The sequence below is a fragment of the Chiloscyllium punctatum genome, chromosome 30 (genome assembly GCF_047496795.1).
Source record: "Chiloscyllium punctatum isolate Juve2018m chromosome 30, sChiPun1.3, whole genome shotgun sequence".
Taxonomy (NCBI): domain Eukaryota; kingdom Metazoa; phylum Chordata; class Chondrichthyes; order Orectolobiformes; family Hemiscylliidae; genus Chiloscyllium; species Chiloscyllium punctatum.
In genome coordinates this window covers 31,901,404-31,922,541 of record NC_092768.1, presented here as the reverse complement: position 1 = coordinate 31,922,541, position 21,138 = coordinate 31,901,404, and the positions used below count along the sequence as shown (strand labels likewise).

Sequence of the window (21,138 nt, the reverse complement as noted above, 5' to 3'; positions counted from 1 at the left end):
GCCTCCTCAATGTTACCCGTCCCTCAACATATCTTTGTATCGTCTGCAAACTTAGCCAGAATGTCCTTAGTTCCTTTATCCAGATCATTAATGTATAAAGTGAAAAGTTGTCGTCCCAACACTGACTCTTGTGGAACACTACTAGTCACCAGCTGCCATCCTGAGAAGGAACCTTTCATCCCCACTCTTGCCTTCTGTCAGACAGCCACGCTTCTGTCCATGCTAGTATCTTGCCTGGACTGCCATGGTCCTTCATCTTACTCAGTAGCCTCCTGTGTGGCACCTTGTCAAAGGCCTGCTTGAAGTCCAGATAGATACCATCCATTTGCTCTCCTTGGTCTAACCTGCCTGTCACCTCCTCACAGATTTCTAACACATTTGTCAGGCATGACCTCCTCTTTTTGAAAGTGTACTGACTATACTCTATTTTACCACACACTTCCAAATATTCAGAAATCTCATCCTTCACAATTTTCTCCAAAATCTTGCCAATCATTGAGGTCAGGTTAATTAGCCTATCATTTCCTATCTTTTGCCTTGTTTCCTTCTTAAACAGGGGGGTTACATTAATGATTTTCCAGTCCTCTGGGAGTCTCCCTGACTCCAGTGATGCCCGAAAGATCATGAGTAAAGTATCTCTACAGCTATTTTCATCAGAACTGAAAAGGCTGGGGCTGTTTTCCTTTGGGTTGGAGAGTGAGGGGTGACCTTACAGAGGTTCGAAAAATCATGACGGGCATGGGTAGGGTAAATAGACAAAGTCTTTTCCCTGGGGTGGGGGAGTCCTTAATGAGAAGGCATAAGTTTAGGGTGAGAGGGGAAAGATATAAAAGGGACCCAAGTGAAATCTTTTTCATGCAAAGGGTGGTGTGTGTGTGTGGAATGAGAGGCCAGAGGAAGTGGTGGAGGCTGGTACAGTTACAACATTTAAAAGGCATCTGGATGGGTATATGAATAGGAAGGGTTTAAAGGGATGTGGGCCAAATGGGAATGGATTAAGTTAGGATATCTGGTCAGCATGGACAAATTGGGCATGCTGGATTAGTGGTGCTGGAAGAGCACAGCTTCTCGGATGTTGCCTGAACTGCTGTGCTCTTCCAGCACCACTAATCCAGAATCTGGTTTCCAGCATCTGCAGCCATTGTTTTTACCAAGTTGGACATGCGGTACATCTCTATGACTCTATGACGATATAACTCTTGGGTGGAGCTCAACGGATCCAGGTGATTTATCCACTTTCAGATGTTTCTCCCTCATGCCTCTGTAGTTGTCTTTATTCAACTGTAATACTGTTACATCTGATTCCACCTTTTCTCTCTCAAACTGCAGAGTAATTTCTGTCATATTATGGCCATTCTAAGGATTGCTGCCTTTATCTGAAGGAACTGTAAAAGTGACCCTGAACAAAATCTTCAGAAAAATCAACCAAGAAACCATCACCTATGCTTGTGGAGCAAAGTATTGTGGAAACCATTCGAGGAACCTGGCCAGGTTTGTTATTTCTTTTGTTTAGCCTTTATCTTTTTGTTTGTCTATCTGTCTTTTGCGTGAATTTTGAGGGTCTTTGATATCTTCACTTTACAGTGTTGCAAATAAAGTGGTAGAAAGGCTAATTTAGGTCAGCTGTCTGTCTCTGTGCTGGAACCGAATTTGGGACTTGAGGCTAGGTTCTTGAAATGCAGGCAATGAAGGTCTGAAAGTGAACTTTGCTTTTAGGGTGGTAATCAAAAATCCGGTTTCTACTTATGTAAGAAGGCACTGGAAATTGTTGAAGAGGTTTTGAAAGTGTCACAATTTCTCTGGTATAGGTGTAGGGTACAACGCAAGCTAAACAAGCAGACCTGGCCAGCAGACTATATATACAGTTGCCAGAGTAAGTTAAGAAAGTGGACATTATAGATTTAATAACAAAACTGATTGGGCTAATGACAATAGCAGAGCCAAAGTTACAGGTGGTATACAGGATGCAGGAGTGAATCTTGAGTTGCAGTTCAGGTAACCAGAAATGAGAAACTTCGACATGGAATTCTACATTGAACTTCAGAAAGTAAAATTCCAAAGGGCAGAAGAAAAGAAAGAAAGGGAGTGAAAAGTGAAAGAAGGGAGAAAACAAAAGAGCGAGAATGGGATTTAAATTAAAAATTGTGCGGCTTGTGCAAGTTAAATCAAAATTTTGGGAAAACATGGAAGAGGAGATTTATCATCATAACTTATGGTTCAGTCAGGAGATGTTTAGAATTGTGCAAGCTTTGTCAAAATTTGAAGAGAAGGATATGGAAGTATTTGCCATATCATTTGAGAAGGGAGCAACACAAATGTAATTAAAAAAAACAGGTATAGCACAGGAGATATATATGTCCCCAATGGGGCAAGACGATGAGATAAAAAGACCTACTCTGAGCTGGACTAGAGAGTTAGTTAATTAATTAATATATAATTATACATATTATTTATTTATTTTATAATGTATAATAATAAATAAATTAATAAATAAAACAGTTAACAGAGAATAAGAGAGAGCTCAGAAGACCAAGGAGGGGACATGAGCAGTCTTTAGCAGGTCGAATAAAAGCGAACCGTAAAAATTTCTATCGATGTGTGAGGAATAAAAGGATGACTAGTGTTGGAATTAGCCCTGTCATAGACTGAAGTGGGAAGTTGTATGTGGATCTGTGGAGATCGGAGAGGTGCTGAATGCATATTTCTCATCTGTTTTCACTCAGGAAAAAGAGAATATTGTAGAGGAGAAGACTGAGATAATGGCTACTAGAGTTGAATAGATTGAGGTTAATAAGGAGGAAATGTTATCAATTCTGAAAGGTGTGAAAGTAGATAAGTTCCCTGGGCTGGATGGGATTTTTCTGAGAATTCTCTGGGACGCTATGGAGGAGAAGGCTGAGTTTTCAGCCTTGATCTTTGAGTCATTATTGTCTCCAGGTTTAGTACCAGAGGACTGGACGATTGCAAATGTTGTGCCTTTGTTCAAGAGGGCAGTAGAGATAACCCAGGTAATTAAAGACCAGTGAGCCTCACGTCTGTTGTAGGAAAATGTTTGGAAATGATTTTTAGAGTTAGGATTTATAATCATCTAACAAGTAACAATTTGATTGGAAATAGTAAACATAGATTTGTCAAGGGCAGGTCGTGTCTCAGAAATCTCATTGAGTTTTTTTCGAAGGTGAGCAAGCATGTAGATGAGGGTAAGGCAGTTGACGTGGTGTACATGGACTTCAGTAAAGTCTTTTATAAGGTTCCACACTGTAGGCGATTGGAGAAAATGCAGAGGCTTGGGATTGAAGGTAGTTTAGCAATTTGGATTAGAAACTGGCTTTCTGTAAGAAGACAAGGAGTGATGGTTGATGGAAAATGTTCAGCCTGGAGTCCAGTTATTAGTGGTGTGACATTAGGATCTGTTTTGGGACTATTGCTGCTTGTCATTTTTATTAAAGGCTTGGACACAGCCATAGGTGGATGGGTTAGTAAGTTTGCAGATGACACTAAAGTGGGTGAGTAGTGGACAGTGTGGAAGAATGTTGCAGGGAGTCTTGGATAAACTGCAGAATTGGGTTGAAAGGTGGTAAATGGAGTACAATGCAGATAAATGTGAGATGATTCACTTTGGGAAGAATAACAGGAAGGCAGAGTACTGGGTCAATGGAAAGATTCTTGGTAGTGTTGATGTGCAGAAGGGCCTTGGTGCCTATGTACATAGATCACCTGAAAGTTGCCACCCAGGTTGATCGTGCTGTTAATAAGGTATACGGTATGTTAGGTTTTATTGGCAGAGGGATTGAGCTCTGGAGCCATAATGTCATGCTGCAACAATACAAAATGCTAGTGTGGCCACCCTTGGTATATTGTCTACAGTTCTGGTCGCCCCTTTAGAGGAAGTAGAGGAATTGGAAAAGATGCAGAGGAGATTTACCAGGATGTTGCCTGGTCTGGTGCAAATGTCTTATGAGGAAAGGCTGAGGGACTTAGGTCTGTCCTCATTGGAGAGAAGAAGGCTAAAAAAAAATTAATAGAGACAAACAAGGTGATCAGAGGATTAGATCGGCTGGACAGTGATAGTCTTTTTCCGAGAATGATGATGTCAGCTTGTTCGAAGGGACATAGCTGCAAACTGAGGGGTGATAGATTTAAGAAAATGTCAGAGGTAGGTTCTTTACTCAGAGAGTGAGAATGACCTGCCTACCAATGTCATTAACTCAGCCACATTAGGGGCATTTAAACAGTATTTGGACAAGCATACAGATGATGATGGGATAGTGTAGGGGGATGGGCTTAGATTAGTTCACAGGTCGGCACAACATTGAGGGCCAAAGGGCTTGTTCTGTACTGTATTATTCTATGCTCTATGCTCTATGTTCTATGTTCTATGTTCTATTACCAAGCAGATGAAAGATATTGAGGAATGTAGCGTTGAGGCAAAGATCTGATCCATTATGATTCTGTGGAATATAGATTAGATTGGAAGGGTCAAGTGGCCATCTCTTGTTCCTTGTTTATGTATTCATATGTTCCAATGAAAGCACAAATATAAATCAATACATATAATCTGATAGGCATCTTAGAAACACGGCTGAATACTGACATAAATTGGGATGTGAAAATGAAGTGTACATGATATTTGAGGAAAGATGGATGAAAATGATAGCATTATCACAACAAAGAGCAATGACCAAAGCTCATGAATCCAGTGCGTAGAAGTGATTTGTGTCATGATGTGTGTGATAAAGGAAAGAAGCCCCTTATGGGAGTGATGTCCAGGCCCCGTAATGGACAGGAAAGGAAGAAATAATGAGAACTTGTTAAAAAGGGTGTGGCAATGGAGCAAGGCATCACTGAAAAAAATCCAATAGATTGCAGATCAGTCATTGGGTTTATCAGCCATCCCAGAACCGACTGTAGCAGAAGGTGAAGTGAGTTATCCTCACTTACAGGATGGCCTCCAAAACACAAGATCTTCTACTGGCATTGCGGATCTTTGACACATCATGAAGTTATCAAAGTTATAACGTGTATATACTGTCAGAATGATCAGAATAGTACTACGTTGTGCAGTCACGTAAATAAATAATGACTGATCCAACAGAATCTAGATGAGGAGCTTAAAAAATATTTTGGGGGTAGTATTTTATGGCTGTCACATTCTGCAGCCTACAAGAGATCAGGCTGGATCTCTTAATCTTTGAAGGATTAATACATGGCCTTGTAGAGACCACAGCACTCCCTCTTAGTAGTGATCAGAATATAATCGAATTTGCAATCAGTGCTGTCAATTATATACAGGTGACAAAGTGCAAAATGTCATTTTACAGGAAAACAAAACTCGCATGAATTGCCAATGGAATCATCTCAATGTATCACATTGATAACACCTATGAACTGAAGCGTTAGGATGGTCACTTTGTATCTCTCATTGGTTTTCATTAATGGGGATGATTAACTTGAACAGTCTGCAGTCAGCTTGGTGAGGCCGTAGTCATTTGTAAGACTGAAAGCTGCAGAGAAGCTGTGAGTCTCAGAGCAGAGAGGCTAATAGGAAACACCAGTGTTTGTAATGTTTATACCATCTTGAAAGAAGATAATGAGGCCCCATGCTTGAAGCCAGGAGCCACAGTTTTGGGACCTGAAAGAAGCATTGGAGGCATACTTAGCAAAAAGCTAACGGTAGGATTTCCATGAATATCTTATACCATGGGAAATGCTGAAATGATGAGGAAAATTAAAGTGAATTCCAGAGAACATTAACTTTTAGTTTAGACTTCCAGCAGCTACAGTATTTTACAATTTTTAAAATCAGTTTGTGATTCACCTTCTTTATTACGTGATGCAAAAAATTCTTTACACTTTGTAATTCTTAAACTGAAAATGATCAACTGCAGCAAAGTAAACCTTTGTTTATGGAGTTACTGTAAACATTGGAGACACTGAACGACCACTCCTTGTTTTATTGATTATCCAACTCCCCATCTGCTGCCTACAACATGTGTGGAAGAGTCTGCAGATCAGTCATTGGGTTTATCAGCCATCCCAGAACCGACTGTAGCAGAAGGTGAAGTGAGTTATCCTCACTTACAGGATGGCCTCCAGAACACAAGATCTTCTACTGGCATTGCGGATCTTTGACACGTCATGAAGTTATCAAAGTTATAATGTGTATATCCTGTCAGAATGATCAGTTGTGCAATCAAGTAAATAAATAATGACTGATCCAACAGAATCTAGATGAGGAGCTTAAAAAATATTTTGGGGGTAGTATTTTTTGGCTGTCACATTCTGCAGCCTACCAGAGATCAGGCTGGATCTCTTAATCTGTGAAGGATTAATACATGGCCTTGTAGAGACCACAGCACTCCCTACTAGTAGGGATCAGAATATAATCGAATTTGCAATCAGTGCTGTCAATTATATACAGGTGACAAAGTGCAAAATGTCATTTTACAGGAAAACAAAACTTGCATGAATTGTCAATGGAATCATCTCAATGTATCACATTGATAACACCTATGAACTGAAGCGTTAGGATGGTCACTTTGTATCTCTCATTGGTTTTCATTAATGGGGATGATTAACTTGAACAGTCTGCAGTCAGCTTGGTGAGGCCGTAGACATTTGTAAGACTGAAAGCTGCAGAGAAGCTGTGAGTCTCAGAGCAGAGAGGCTATTAGGAAAAACCTGTGTTTGTAATGTTTATACCATCTTGAAAGAATATAATGAGGCCCCATGCTTGAAGCCAGGAGCCACAGTTTTGGGGCCTGAAAGAAGCGTCTGTAGCAGAAGGTGAAGTGAGTTATCCTCACTTACAGGATGGCCTCCAAAACACAAGATCTTCCACTGGCATTGCGGATGTTTGGCACGTCATGAAGTTATCAAAGTTATAACGTGTATATACAGTCAGAATGATCAGAATAGTACTAAGTTGAGCAATCAACTGATCATTCTGACAGGATATACACATTATAACTTTGATAACTTCATGACGTGTCAAAGATCCGCAATGCCAGTAGAAGATCTTGTGTTTTGGAGGCCATCCTGTAAGTGAGGATAACTCACTTCACCTTCTGCTACAGTCGGTTCTGGGATGGCTGATAAACCCAATGACTGATCTGCAGACTCTTCCACACATGTTGTAGGCAGCAGATGGGGAGTTGGATAATCAATAAAACAAGGAGTGGTCGTTCAGTGTCTCCAATGTTTACAGTAACTCCATAAACAAAGGTTTACTTTGCTGCAGTTGATCATTTTCAGTTTAAGAATTACAAAGTGTAAAGAATTTTTGCATCACGTAACAAAGTAGGTGAATCACAAACTGATTTTAAATATTGTAAAATACTGTGGCTGCTGGAAGTCTAAACTAAAAGCAAATATTCTCTGGAATTCACTTTAATTTTCCTCAGCATTTCAGCATTTCCCATGGTATAAGATATTCATGGAAATCCTACCGTTAGCTTTTTGCTAAGTATGCCTCCAATGCTTCTTTCAGGTCCCAAAACTGTGGCTCCTGGCTTCAAGCATGGGGCCTCATTATCTTCTTTCAAGATGGTATAAACATTACAAACACTGGTGTTTCCGATTAGCCTCTCTGCTCTGAGACTCACAGCTTCTCTGCAGCTTTCAGTCTTACAAATGTCTACGGCCTCACCAAGGTGACTGCAGACTGTTCAAGTTAATCATCCCCATTAATGAAAACCAATGAGAGATACAAAGTGACCATCCTAACGCTTCAGGTCATAGGTGTTATCAATGTGATACATTGAGATGATTCCATTGGCAATTCATGCGAGTTTTGTTTTCCTGTAAAATGACATTTTGCACTTTGTCACCTGTATATAATTGACAGCACTGATTGCAAATTCGATTATATTCTGATCACTACTACTAGGGAGTGCTGTGGTCGCTCCAAGGCCATGTATTAATCCTTCACAGATTAAGAGATCCAGCCTAATCTCTGGTAGGCTGCAGAATGTGACGGCCGAAGAAAACTAACCCCAAAATATTATTTAAGCTCCTCATCTAGATTCTGTTGGATCAGTCATTATTTATTTACTTGATTGCACAACTTAGTACTATTCTGATCATTCTGACAGTATATACACGTTATAACTTTGAAAACTTCATGATGTGTCAAAGATCCGCAATGCCAGTAGAAGATCTTGTGTTTTGGAGGCCATCCTGTAAGTGAGGATAACTCACTTCACCTTCTGCTACAGTCAGTTCTGGGATGGCTGATAAACCCAATGACTGATCTGCAATCTATTGGATTTTTTTCAGTGATGCCTTGCTACATTGCCACACCCTTTTTAACAAGTTCTCATTATTTCTTCCTTTACTCACCATTACGGGGCCTGGACATCACTCCCATAAGGGGCTTCTTTCCTTTATCACACACATCATGACACAAATCACTTCTACGCACTGGATTCATGAGCTTTGGTCATTGCTCTTTGTTGTGGTAATGCTATCATTTTCATCCATCTTTCCTCAAATATCATGTACACTTCATTTTCACATCCCAATTTATGTCAATGTTCAGCCGTGTTTCTAAGATGCCTATCAGATTATATGTATTGATTTATATTTGTGCTTTCATTGGAACATATGAACACATAAACAAGGAACAAGAGATGGCCACTTGGCCCTTCCAATCTAATCTATATTCCACAGAATCATGACTGATCAGATCTTTGCCTCAACGCTACATTCCTCAATATCTTTCATCTGCTTGGTAATAGAACATAGAACATAGAGCATAGAGCATAGAATAACACAGTACAGAACAAGCCCTTTGGCCCTCAATGTTGTGCCGACCTATGAACTAATCTAAGCCCATTCCCCTACACTATCCCATCATCATCTGTATGCTTGTCCAAGGACTGTTTAAATGCCCCTAATGTGGCTGAGTTAACGACATTGGTAGGCAGGGCATTCTCACTCTCTGAGTAAAGAACCTACCTCTGACATTTTCTTAAATCTATCACCCCTCAGTTTGCAGCTATGTCCCTTCGAACAAGCTGACATCATCATTCTCGGAAAAAGACTATCACTGTCCAGCCGATCTAATCCTCTGATCACCTTGTTTGTCTCTATTAATTTTTTTTTAGCCTTCTTCTCTCCATTGAGGACAGACCTAAGTCCCTCAGCCTTTCCTCATAAGACTTTTGCACCAGACCAGGCAACATCCTGGTAAATCTCCTCTGCATCTTTTCCAATTCCTCTACTTCCTCTAAAGGGGTGACCAGAACTGTAGACAATATACCAAGGGTGGCCACACTAGCATTTTGTATTGTTGCAGCATGACATTATGGCTCCAGAGCTCAATCCCTCTGCCAATAAAACCTAACATACCGTATACCTTATTAACAGCATGATCAACCTGGGTGGCAACTTTCAGGTGATCTATGTACATAGGCACCAAGGCCCTTCTGCACATCAACACTACCAAGAATCTTTCCATTGACTCAGTACTCTGCCTTCCTGTTATTCTTCCCAAAGTGAATCATCTCACATTTATCTGCATTGTACTCCATTTACCACCTTTCAACCCAATTCTGCAGTTTATCCAAGACTCCCTGCAACATTCTTCCACACTGTCCACTACTCACCCACTTTAGTGTCATCTGCAAACTTACTAACCCATCCACCTATGGCTGTGTCCAAGCCTTTAATAAAAATGACAAGCAGCAATCGTCCCAATACAGATCCTTATGTCACACCACTAATAACTGGACTCCAGGCTGAACATTTTCCATCAACCATCACTCCTTGTCTTCTTACAGAAAGCCAGTTTCTAATCCAAATTGCTAAACTACCTTCAATCCCAAGCCTCTGCATTTTCTCCAATCGCCTACAGTGTGGAACCTTATAAAAGACTTTACTGAAGTCCATGTACACCACGTCAACTGCCTTACCCTCATCTACATGCTTGCTTACCTTCGAAAAAAACTCAATGAGATTTCTGAGACACGACCTGCCCTTGACGAATCTATGTTGACTATTTCCAATCAAATTGTTACTTGTTAGATGATTATAAATCCTAACTCTAAAAATTATTTCTGAACATTTTCCTACAACAGACCTGAGGCTCACTGGTCTTTAATTACCTGGGTTATCTCTACTGCCCTCTTGAACAAAGGCACAACATTTGCAATCGTCCAGTCCTCTGGTACTAAACCTGGAGACAATAATGACTCAAAGATCAAGGCTGAAAACTCAGCCTTCTCCTCCATAGCGTCCCAGAGAATTCTCAGAAAAATCCCATCCAGCCCAGGGAACTTATCTACTTTCACACCTTTCAGAATTGATAACATTTCCTCCTTATTAACCTCAATCTATTCAACTCTAGTAGCCATTATCTCAGTCTTCTCCTCTACAATATTCTCTTTTTCCTGAGTGAAAACAGATGAGAAATATGCATTCAGCACCTCTCCGATCTCCACAGATCCACATACAACTTCCCACTTCAGTCTATGACAGGGCTAATTCCAACACTAGTCATCCTTTTATTCCTCACACATCGATAGAAATCTCTACGGTTCGCTTTTATTCTGCCTGCTAAAGACTGCTCATGTCCCCTCCTTGGTCTTCTGAGCTCTCTCTTATTCTCTGTTAACTGTTTTATTAATTAATTAATTTATTATTATACATTATAAAATAAATAAATAATGTGTATAATTATATATTAATTAATTAACTAACTCTCTAGTCCAGGTCCAACTCATATTAGCTCAGAGTAGGTCTTTTTATCTCATCGTATTGCCCCATTGAGGACGTATATATCTCCTGTGCTATACCTGTTAATTTTTATTACATTTGTGTTGCTGTCTTCTCAAATGATATGGCAAATACTTCCATATCCTTCTCTTTAAATCTTGACAAAGCTTGCACAATTCTAAACATCTCTGGAGATGAGAAAGCTGTTGAAATCCACATTGATCCCACATGGTTGTTGGGTCCCAAGGCGGATTATGAGACGTTCCTCCTCCAGGTAACAGTTTGGTGGTTCTCAATCGAACTGGTTACTCATGTCAAACAGTTGTGGAGTGGAGATGGAGAGGTTACAAAACCATCAAGACAGGTTAAGTGAGCTGGCAAACAATGGATGAACACACAATATCGGAGCAGAATTAGAGCACTGCAGGTAAGTGGGACTAGTTTAGTTTGGGAAACTTGGACCAAACGGTCTGTTTCTGTGCTGTCTGACTCAAACCAACTTCACCATTTGTTAACTCTATTGCAGGTTTTTAGGTGTTCTGAATTCTGTGTTCCCATTTATTCTTGATAACCTTTTGATTCCCTGCAAGGATCTACATATATTTGTCTTAAAAGAATTCAATCTCCTCTTGTTCAGTGCAGTGTGAGGTTGAGAATGCAAAAGTTGCACAACTCTGTCCTAAAACAGTGACCCCAAATACAATCCCTGTAGTATGGAAGCAGGCCACTCAGCCCATCAAGTCTACATCCATCCTCTAAAGAGTGTTCCACCCTGACCCAACGCATCCTGTATTTCCCCTGTCTAATCCACCTCGCCTACACACTATGGGTGATTTAGCGAGGCCTAGCTACCTAACCTGCACATCTTTGGGCTGTGGGAGGAAAACAGAGCCCTGTGAGAAAAACCCACACAAACACAGGGAAAATGTGCAAACTCCACACAGAGTGCCAGGCACTGTGAGGCAGCCTAACCACTGAGCTACTGTTCCACTTTAACAACATCAATGCTCCCTAGTTTCAGACCAGGGAGAAAACATCTTTGCATTTTGTCAAGACCATTCAGGATATTACACACTTCAATTAAACCAGCCCTCACTCTTATAAATTCCAGTAGAAACAAGCCCAGTCTGTCCAATCTTTCCTCAAAAGACACCTTGCACATTTAATCCAGCAAAGGTCCTCTGAATTGCCTTCAATTAATTAACACCCTTCTTTAAACAAGGAGACGAGAAGTACAGACAATAGTGGAGGTTGAGGAAAGATGGATCACAGTAACAAGAGATGAATGAAGTAAGGAAGTCACCTGAACAGGAGAGTGAGGGGAAGGAGGGAAGGGGAAGCATCACTCTCACAGGAGGAGAGTGAAGGGAGTCCGTTCTCAGGAGGACAATGTAGAATATGAAGTGTTATGTTCTGACATAACTGTTTTTGGTGGGATGAGGATACCTGAATTAACTCAGCTCTCACTCCATTAAGCCCCACACTGGGCCCTCTGTACATGACCCATCCCACTAACTCCCCCATACTGGGCTTCCTGTACATGACTCATCCCATTAACTCCCCCACACTGGGCTTACTGTACATGACCCATCCCATTAACCCCCCCACACTGGGCTCACTGTACATGACCCATCCCATTAACACCCCCATACTGGGCCCTCTGCACATGACCCATCCCATTAACACCCCCACACTGGGCCCTCTGCACATGACCCATCCCACTAACTCCCCCACACTGGGCTCACTGTACATGACTCATCCCATTAACCCCCCCACACTGGGCTCACTGTACATGACCCACCCCATTAACCCCCCCATACTGGGCCCTCTGTACATGACCCATCCCATTAACCCCCACACTGGGCTCCCTGTACATGACCCACCCCATTAACCCCACCATACTGGGCCCTCTGTACATGACCCATCCCATTAACCCCCACACTGGGCTCCCTGTACATGACCCACCCCATTAACCCCCCCATACTGGGCCCTCTGTACATGACCCATCCCATTAACCCCCACACTGGGCTCTCTGTACATGACCCATCCCACTAACTCCCCCATACTGGGCTCACTGTACATGACTCATCCCATTAACCCCCCCACACTGGGCTCACTGTACATGACCCACCCCATTAACCCCCCCATTCTGGACTCTCTGTACATGACCCACCCCATTAACCCCCACACTGGGCTCCCTGTACATGACCCATCCCATTAACCCCCACACTGGGCTCTCTGTACATGACCCACCCCATTAACCCCCACACTGGGCTCTCTGTACATGACCCATCCCATTAACCCCCACACTGGGCTCTCTGTACATGACCCACCCCATTAACCCCCACACTGGGCTCACTGTACATGACCCACCCCATTAACCCCCACACTGGGCTCTCTGTACATGACCACCCCATTAACCCCCACACTGGGCTCTCTGTACATGACCCATCCCATTAACCCCCACACTGGGCTCTCTGTACATGACCCATCCCATTAACCCCCACACTGGGCTCTCTGTACATGACCCACCCCATTAACCCCCACACTGGGTTCCCTGTACATGACCCATCCCATTAACCCCCACACTGGGCTCTCTGTACATGACTCGCTCCATTAAAGCCCACACTGGGCTCTCTACATGACTCACACCATGAAACTCACGCCGCATTTGTATTTGATCTACTCCACCAACTCTTGCTCAACCATTCTCTGTTCATTGACTTACTGACATTCCTGGCCCGCAAAGCCATTTTTACACTTTCTCAGCCAAGGTTTGAATCTGCTTTGTGAACTTGCTTCTCCCAATCTGTGTAATCACCTCCAGCCCTCCAGCCTTCTGAGATTTCTGCCCTCCTTTAATTCTGACATTTTAAATTTCCTGAATTATATTCATCCCCCTCAAGGAGACAGTGTTCTCAGCTACTTGGACCCTGAGCTCAGCAATTCAGCAAGTCTTCATGGAGTTATTTTAATTACTTCCTCAAAGATTTCTGACAGATTTGTCAGGCATGACTTCCCCTTGACCAAGCTGGGCTGTCTCTCTCCTATTTCACTCTGCACTTCCAAGTACTCCACAATCTCATCCTTAATAATGGACCCTAATGTCTTATGAACAACCAAGGGCAAGACAACTGGCCTACAATTTCCATATTCTGCCTCCCTCCCTTCTTAAACAGGGAGGTTACATCAGCCATTTTCCAGTCCCCTGGGTCCATCCTTGACCCCAGTGATTCCTGAAAGCTGACCACTAATGCCTCTCTCCAATCTCCTCAGCTGTCTTCTTCAGAATTCTGGGATGTAGCCTATTCTCCTTTGTATCCTTCAGCTTCCCCAACATCTTGTCCTGTGTGATGACCACAACGCTCAGTTCTGCCCCCGAATCTCAAAGTTCTAGTATGCTTCTTGTCTTTTCCACAGTGAAGACACATACCAAGGATCTATTTATTCAATCCACCATTTCTTTGTTCCTCATTCCTACTTCTCCAGTCTCTATTTCCAGTAGTCCAATGTCCACTCTTCCCACTCTCTTATCTTTTATATACCTAAAAATTCTCTTTTCTCTTACTACACAGCCCATCTTATTTCATCTTCACCACTGATTCCGTTTTAGTTGTCTTCTGTTGGTTTTTAAAGGCTTCCCAGTTTCCACCTACCTTCACCATATTTATGATTTTTCTTTGGCTTTTATGCTGTCCCTGACTTCTGGCGTCATCCATAGTTGCCTTCTCCTCCTCTTAGTGTGTTTCTTGTCTCTTGGGTTGAATTTCTGCTGTGCCTCCCAAATTACCACCAGAAACGCCTCCCATTGCTGCTCCATCATTTTATTCTGCTAGGCTCCCTTTCCAGTGAGCTGCAGCCTGCTCCTTCCTCATGTCTTTGAAGTTGCCTTGATACAATTGTAAAACCATTACGTCTGATTCAAGCTTCTCCCTCAAAAACTGCAGAGTGAATAGAGTGAATTCTATCATATTCAACCCTGATTTTCCCAATTCATCTGCATATTGAATTCCCCATGAATTTTATAATAGTGCCTTTCTTTACATACCTTCTCTATCTCTTGATTTATTTCTGCCCCAGACCCTGACTACTGTGAGGATGCCTGGACAGAATTCCCATCAGGGTCTTTTCCCTTTGTGGCTCTTCAACTTTGTCCACACAGATTCTACACTTTCTGATTGTTTTTCACTTTTTGCTACCGATTTCATTTCCTACTAACAAGGCAACCCCACCTCCTTTGCCCATCTGCCTGTCCTTTCAATAAGACACGTGTGTTTGGATATTTAGCTGCCAGCCCTGGACCCCTTGCAGCCATGTCTCTATGATCGTCACAACATTGTGGCTGCCAATTCCATGCTGCTGTACAAGCTAATTTACCTTGTTTTATACATTGCAAGCATGTAAGGCCAACACCGTCAGTCCTGTATTGTCTTGCCCCCATTTTCATTGTTACCCCCTTATCTGCTGGGCTTGAAGTTCGATTCCTGACCCTCTCCATACTCTGTCCTATCACTTGTTCTGGAGACTTTATAACTTTGCCTGAGCCCTCCTCACCTTTAACTTTTTCCATAGTTTTATATGCAACACAACCCAGAAACCCCTCCCCCACTAGTTTAAAGTCCTATTTACAGGCCTAGTTGTGCAATTTACCAGGATTCTGGTCCCAGCACGACTCAGTTTGAGCTTATCCCATTAGAACAGCTCCCTTCTTCCCCAGTGCTGGTGCCAATATCCATGAATTTAAAATCGTACAACTAGCCAAGAGGAAAAGGGAAGCATACATAAGGTCAAGGCGGCTAATAAGCTCAGTGGACACTGGTGGTCCTGTTCTGGATTGTCCATCCCCCTGTTTGACAGAGTGTGTGTGTGAGAGAGAAAGAGAGACAGAGAGAGAGACAGCCACTTTCCCCATCATCATTGTCAGTGTCATAGAGATCTACAGCATGCAAAAAGACCATTGAATCCATTGCATCTGTGCCAGTTCAAAACAACTACCTAACTATTCTAACCCTACTTTCCAACACTTGGCCTGTAGCCTTGAAATCACAAGTGTACATCTAAACAAATTCCTCCAAATGTTATGAAAGTTTCCGCCTTGGCCAGTCTTTCAGGCAGTGAGTTTAGATTCGCACCACCCTACCACATTTTCCTCACATCCCCTTTTGCCCTTTATCTTAAATACATGCCTTGTATGTGTCTCAGGTTACTCTTGCAGGTTGGTGATTTTCTGTTTAAGATTTCAATCCCTGGAGTGTGTCCACACTGATTCCATTGAGTGTCTAAGTGACTCTAATTCTGTGTTTACTCCCCATTCTGAGTGTTTGCACCCACCAATTGTGGGCCAATTGAATCTGATTCTGTTTAAAATATCAGACAAGATTCTATCAGAGTGATAAAGAGGTGGGATTATTGGAGATTGTTACTATGTGGATGGGGCTGACTTTAATTTGTGATAGTGTGTGTAAATGTTTATTGACCTGTCCTTTTAATTGTGTCTTTGCAACATTCCCTGAAAATCACTTTAAGTGTTACTCTCTTGTGTAAGTGATATTCCTGAGGTTGAGGTAATTAGGGTCAATTGACTCCAGGTACATTAATATGATACTTGCAGTTGTAGTTCATAAATTGTTCCGTTCATTGTTTGCTTTACAGCCCCTAATGTACACACTGGAATTTACACAATTGTATCGGGAATTAACGATTTTCCTGAGGTTATGAGCTTGGCAACGGTCAATGGAGACGCAATAAGTTATCTTGATAGTAAAATCCATCGATGTTTCCCCAGGCAGCAGTTCATGGCTGACTCCTTTGATGCACAATTCTGGGATTATATCTCAGATGTAGTGGTAATGCATACAAACATGGCAAATAAAACTTTGAATGCAGTAATGAAGCGGATAAACCACACATCAGGTAAGATCAGAGTTATAGAAAGTCCATGTAATTTGCTCCCTTTTGTTTTCTGGGACACGAAACCTAGATGTAGGTTTGCTCACTGAGCTGGTAGGTTCATTTCCAGACATTTCATCACTCTCCTAGGTAACATCTTCAGTGGGCCTCAGGCGAAGTACTGCTCATAATTCCTGCTTTCTATTTATATGTTTGGGTTTTTTTGGGTTGGTGATATCATTTCCTATGGTGAGGTCACTTCTGTTCTTCTTTTCAGGGGGTGGTAGATGGGGTCTAACTCAGTGTGCTTGTTCATAGAGTTCCTGTTGGAATACCATGTTTCTAGGAATTCTCATGTGTGTCTTTGTTTGGTTTGTCCTAGGATGGATGTGTGTTCCCGGTCAAAGTGGTGTCCTTCCTTATCTGTATGTCAGGATAGTAGTGAGAGAGGGTCATGGTGTTTTGTGGCTAGTTGATGTTCATGTATCCTGGTGGTTAGTTTTCTGCCTGTTTGTCCAATGTAGTGGTTGTTATAGTCCTTGCACGGTATTTTGTAAATGACATTAGTTTTATTTTTTGTCTGTATAGGGTCTTTCATGTTCATTATCTGCTGTTTTAGTGTGTTGGTGGGTTTGTGGGATACCATGATGCCAAGGGGTCTGAGTAGTCTGGCAGTCAGTTCTGAGATGTCTTTGATGTAGGGGAGAGTGGCTAGGGTTTCTGGACGTGTTTTGTCTGCATGTTTGGGTTTGTTGCTGAGAATTCGGTGGACTGTGTTCATTGGGTACCCATTCTTTTTGATTAGATGGTATAGGTGATTTTCTTCTGCTCTGCCAACCATCCAACCCAAACTTTGGGTCCGCTACATGGATGGCACCTTTGTCATCACTAAACAAAACAAATTAGAGGAAACCTTCAAGACCATCAATCCCCTTACTGGCGTAGAATTCACTACAGAGGTGGAAAACAACAACAAACTGCCATTCCGAGATGTCCCAGTGGAGCGAGCAGCCAATGGGAAACTTCAAACCAGCGTGTGCAGGATAACTGCACATACGGACCAAATATCGAACTACAGAAGTAATCAACCCAACACCCACAAACGAAGCTGCATCAGAACATTATTTCTACGAGCCAACACAAACTGCCGCACAGAAGAACTACACAGAGCAGAGGAAAATCACCTATACCGTGTGTTCAAAAAGAATGGGAACCAATGAACACAGTCCGCTGATTTCTCAGCAACAAACCCAAACATGCAGACAAAACACGTCCAGAAACCCTAGCCACTCTCCCCTACATCAAAGACATCTCAGAAATGACTGCCAGACTACTCAGACCCCTTGGCATCATGGTATCCCACAAACCCACCAACACAGTAAAACAGCAGCTAATGAACTTGGAATACCCTACACAGACAACAAGCAAAACTAATATCATTTACAAAATACTGTGCAAGGACTATAACAAACACTACATTGGACAAACAGGCAGAAAACTAGCCACCAGGGTACATGAACATCAACTAGCCACAAAACAACATGACCCTCTCTCACTACTATCCTTACATACGGATAAGGAAGGACATCACTTCGACTGGGACAATACATCAATTCTAGAACAAGCTAAACAAAGACATGCACAAGAATTCCGAGAGGCATGGCATTCCAACTGGAATTCGATCAACTAACACATTGAGATAGACGTAATCTGCCAACCCCTGAAAAAAAGAACAGAAAGTGACCTCACCATAGGAAATGACATCACCAACCCAAAGAAACCCAAACATATAAATAGAAAGCAGGAATTATGAGCAGTGCTTCACCTGAGGGTCACTGAAGATGTTACCTAGTAGGGTGATGAAATGTCTGGAAATGAACCTACCAGCTCAGTGAGCAAACCTACATCCAGAACCTCAACCTGAGCTACAAATTTTCTCAAAACTCGCTAACATAAAACCTAAGCTAACCCCTGGCACAGACATTTGGGTCCATCATTAGAAGATAAATCAGAGCCGTGGTCCTTTTATTTCCAAGATCATTTCTCAACCACCATCTCACCAGAAGCTTTTCCCCACTCCCTCACATTCTTTGCAAACCCAAAATTAAAAACCCAAGTCACAATGGGATTGAACTGTTTTATAAAGGTTTAGTAAAACACCTTGGCAAGGCCAGGCAATGTCCACCTTTAGTAAGACACAATTTAACCACTGCCCCTTAACATTCAATGGCATTGCCATCACTCAGTCTCACAGAATCAACATTCTGGGGGTTTACCATTGACCAGAAACCCAACTGGACTCACTACATGAATGCATGGCAACAAGGACAACTGCAGAATAGGAATACTGCAGAAAGTAACTCACATCCTGACTTCACAAAGCCTGTCCAACATTTACAAGGCACAAGTCAGCAGTGTGTTGGAATACTCTCCATTTTCTTGGATAATGGAGCTCCAACAATATTCTAGAAAATTGACACCATCAGGGACAAAACAGCCCACTGGATTGGCATCACATGTATAAGTATGCACCCCATCCACCACTGAAGCTCAGTAATAGCAGTTTGCAATATCAATAAGATGCACTGCAAAAATTCACCAAATATCCTGAGGCATCAATTTCTAATTCCCTGACCTCTACCATCTAGTAAGACAAGGGGAACGCATACATGGGACCACCACCAGCACTTGCAAGTTCGCCTCCAAGCCACGTACCATCCTGTCTTGAAACCTTAATGCCATTCCTTCAGTGTCACTGGGTCAAAATCCTGGAACTCCTTCCGTAAGGGCATTGTGAGTCTATGAACAGCATATGGACTGCAGGAGGTCAATAATGCTACTCACTACCACCTTCTTAAAGGCAACTAGGGATGAGAAATAACTGATGTCTCTGCCAGTGACACGTATGTCCCAGGAGTGAGTAAGAAATAAAGGATGGAAAATATGTAACCTTTAACAAGCAAAGCTATCAGTCCAGGACAGTGGGAATGTGAGCGCTGGAATTCTGACCTGGATTGGACAGCATATTGCTTATTTGCTCCAGGTTGAGGTGTGAGACAGGAGCTGGAGAAAGGGTCAGTGCTGCCTGAGTTTGGGACCCTCTGAAAGCACAGGCCCTGGGGACTAGCATCATGTATAACCCCCTCTCCCTGGGCCTGATACAGGATCCCCATTCCACTTTCATCAGATTGTTTCAAATTTAATTTAAAAATTATCAATTATTGATCCCAGTTTGATCACCAACGGGAATTCACACTTTTCAACGGATAACTGTTGTTGAGGTCAGTGATGACGGCAGCATTAAGACATCGATGAGATTTGGATTTGATGGAAAAGACTTCATCAGTTTAGACCCAAACAGAATGAAATGGATCGCATCCAATCCCATTGCAGTGATGACTAAAGAGAAATGGGATTCTGATGATTCCTGGAACAATGACTGGAAAGTACATCTGGAAGAAGGTTATGTTGAATCTTTAAAGAGGTATCTAAAAGCTGGAAAGGAATATTTCACAAGGAAAGGTACGTATTTCAATTTTGATCCCATGTTCTGATCTAACCTCACTGATCTATGAAACCGTTCTCCCATTCCATTCAGTGTCTGTCTGTTGTTTGTGTTTTCACCCTTTTCCATCACAGTTCAGCCTGAAGTGTTCATCTCCAGGAGGGAGCCCAATGGTCAGGACAAGCTGCTCACTCTCTCCTGCCTGGTCACTGGGTTTTATCCTGTAGACATCGAGGTGACCTGGCTAAGGAATGGAGAGGTCATGTCTGAGACCCAATCCTCGGGGGTTCGACCAAACCACGATGGGACCCATCAGATTCAGAAAGAGATTGAGATCAATGCTGGGGATGAGGATCAATGCTCCTGTCAAATTGAACACAGCAGCCTGGCAGAGGCCCATGTGTATCAGTGGGGTAAGGGACTGGAGTGTGAATGAATGAGTGAGTGAGGATCTGTGAATGTGTGTACACACACGTACACATGTTGAATACAGGAACAAGAGTTGCATTCAGCCCCTCGAGCCTGTTCCATCATTCAGTGAGGTCCTGCCTGATCTATTCCCTCACTTCCTTTATCTAATATCGCTCCATGTCTCTTGCTATCCTTCCCCAGCAGAAACCTCCTGATCTCAGGCTGGAAATGTTTCATTGATCCTCAGTGCTCACAGCATTTTCTTGAGAGAATTTCACATTTCCACTGCCATTTTTGTCAGGAAATGTTTCCTGATTTCACTCCTAGTGACCTCACTCTAATTTGAAGATGGTTCTCTGTTTTCTCTTTTTCCAGTACCAGATTATTTACAAGCCCATCAATGGGAACTTGAGAGACTTCACTGGAGAGTGAAATTGTGAGAGGATCAAGCTAAAATGTCATCTGATGCCATCAATTCCCAATGCACAGGATCAGTTAAAATTGTCCCTAGTCAGCACAAAACTGGGAATGGATCCAGGGACAGAGAAAATCCTGATATTATTTAATATGTTTCAGAAATTCTGAAAAACAGCATGGAACATTTCCGTCTTGTAATT

At 42.3% G+C, this 21,138-nt stretch overlaps 1 pseudogene; it reads left to right on the top strand.

Annotated features, from left to right (window-relative positions):
- Nucleotides 1–8,143: 8,143 nt before the first annotated feature.
- Nucleotides 8,144–20,546, top strand: LOC140455545 (class I histocompatibility antigen, F10 alpha chain-like; annotated as a pseudogene).
- The last annotated feature ends 592 nt before the right edge of the window (nucleotides 20,547–21,138 follow it).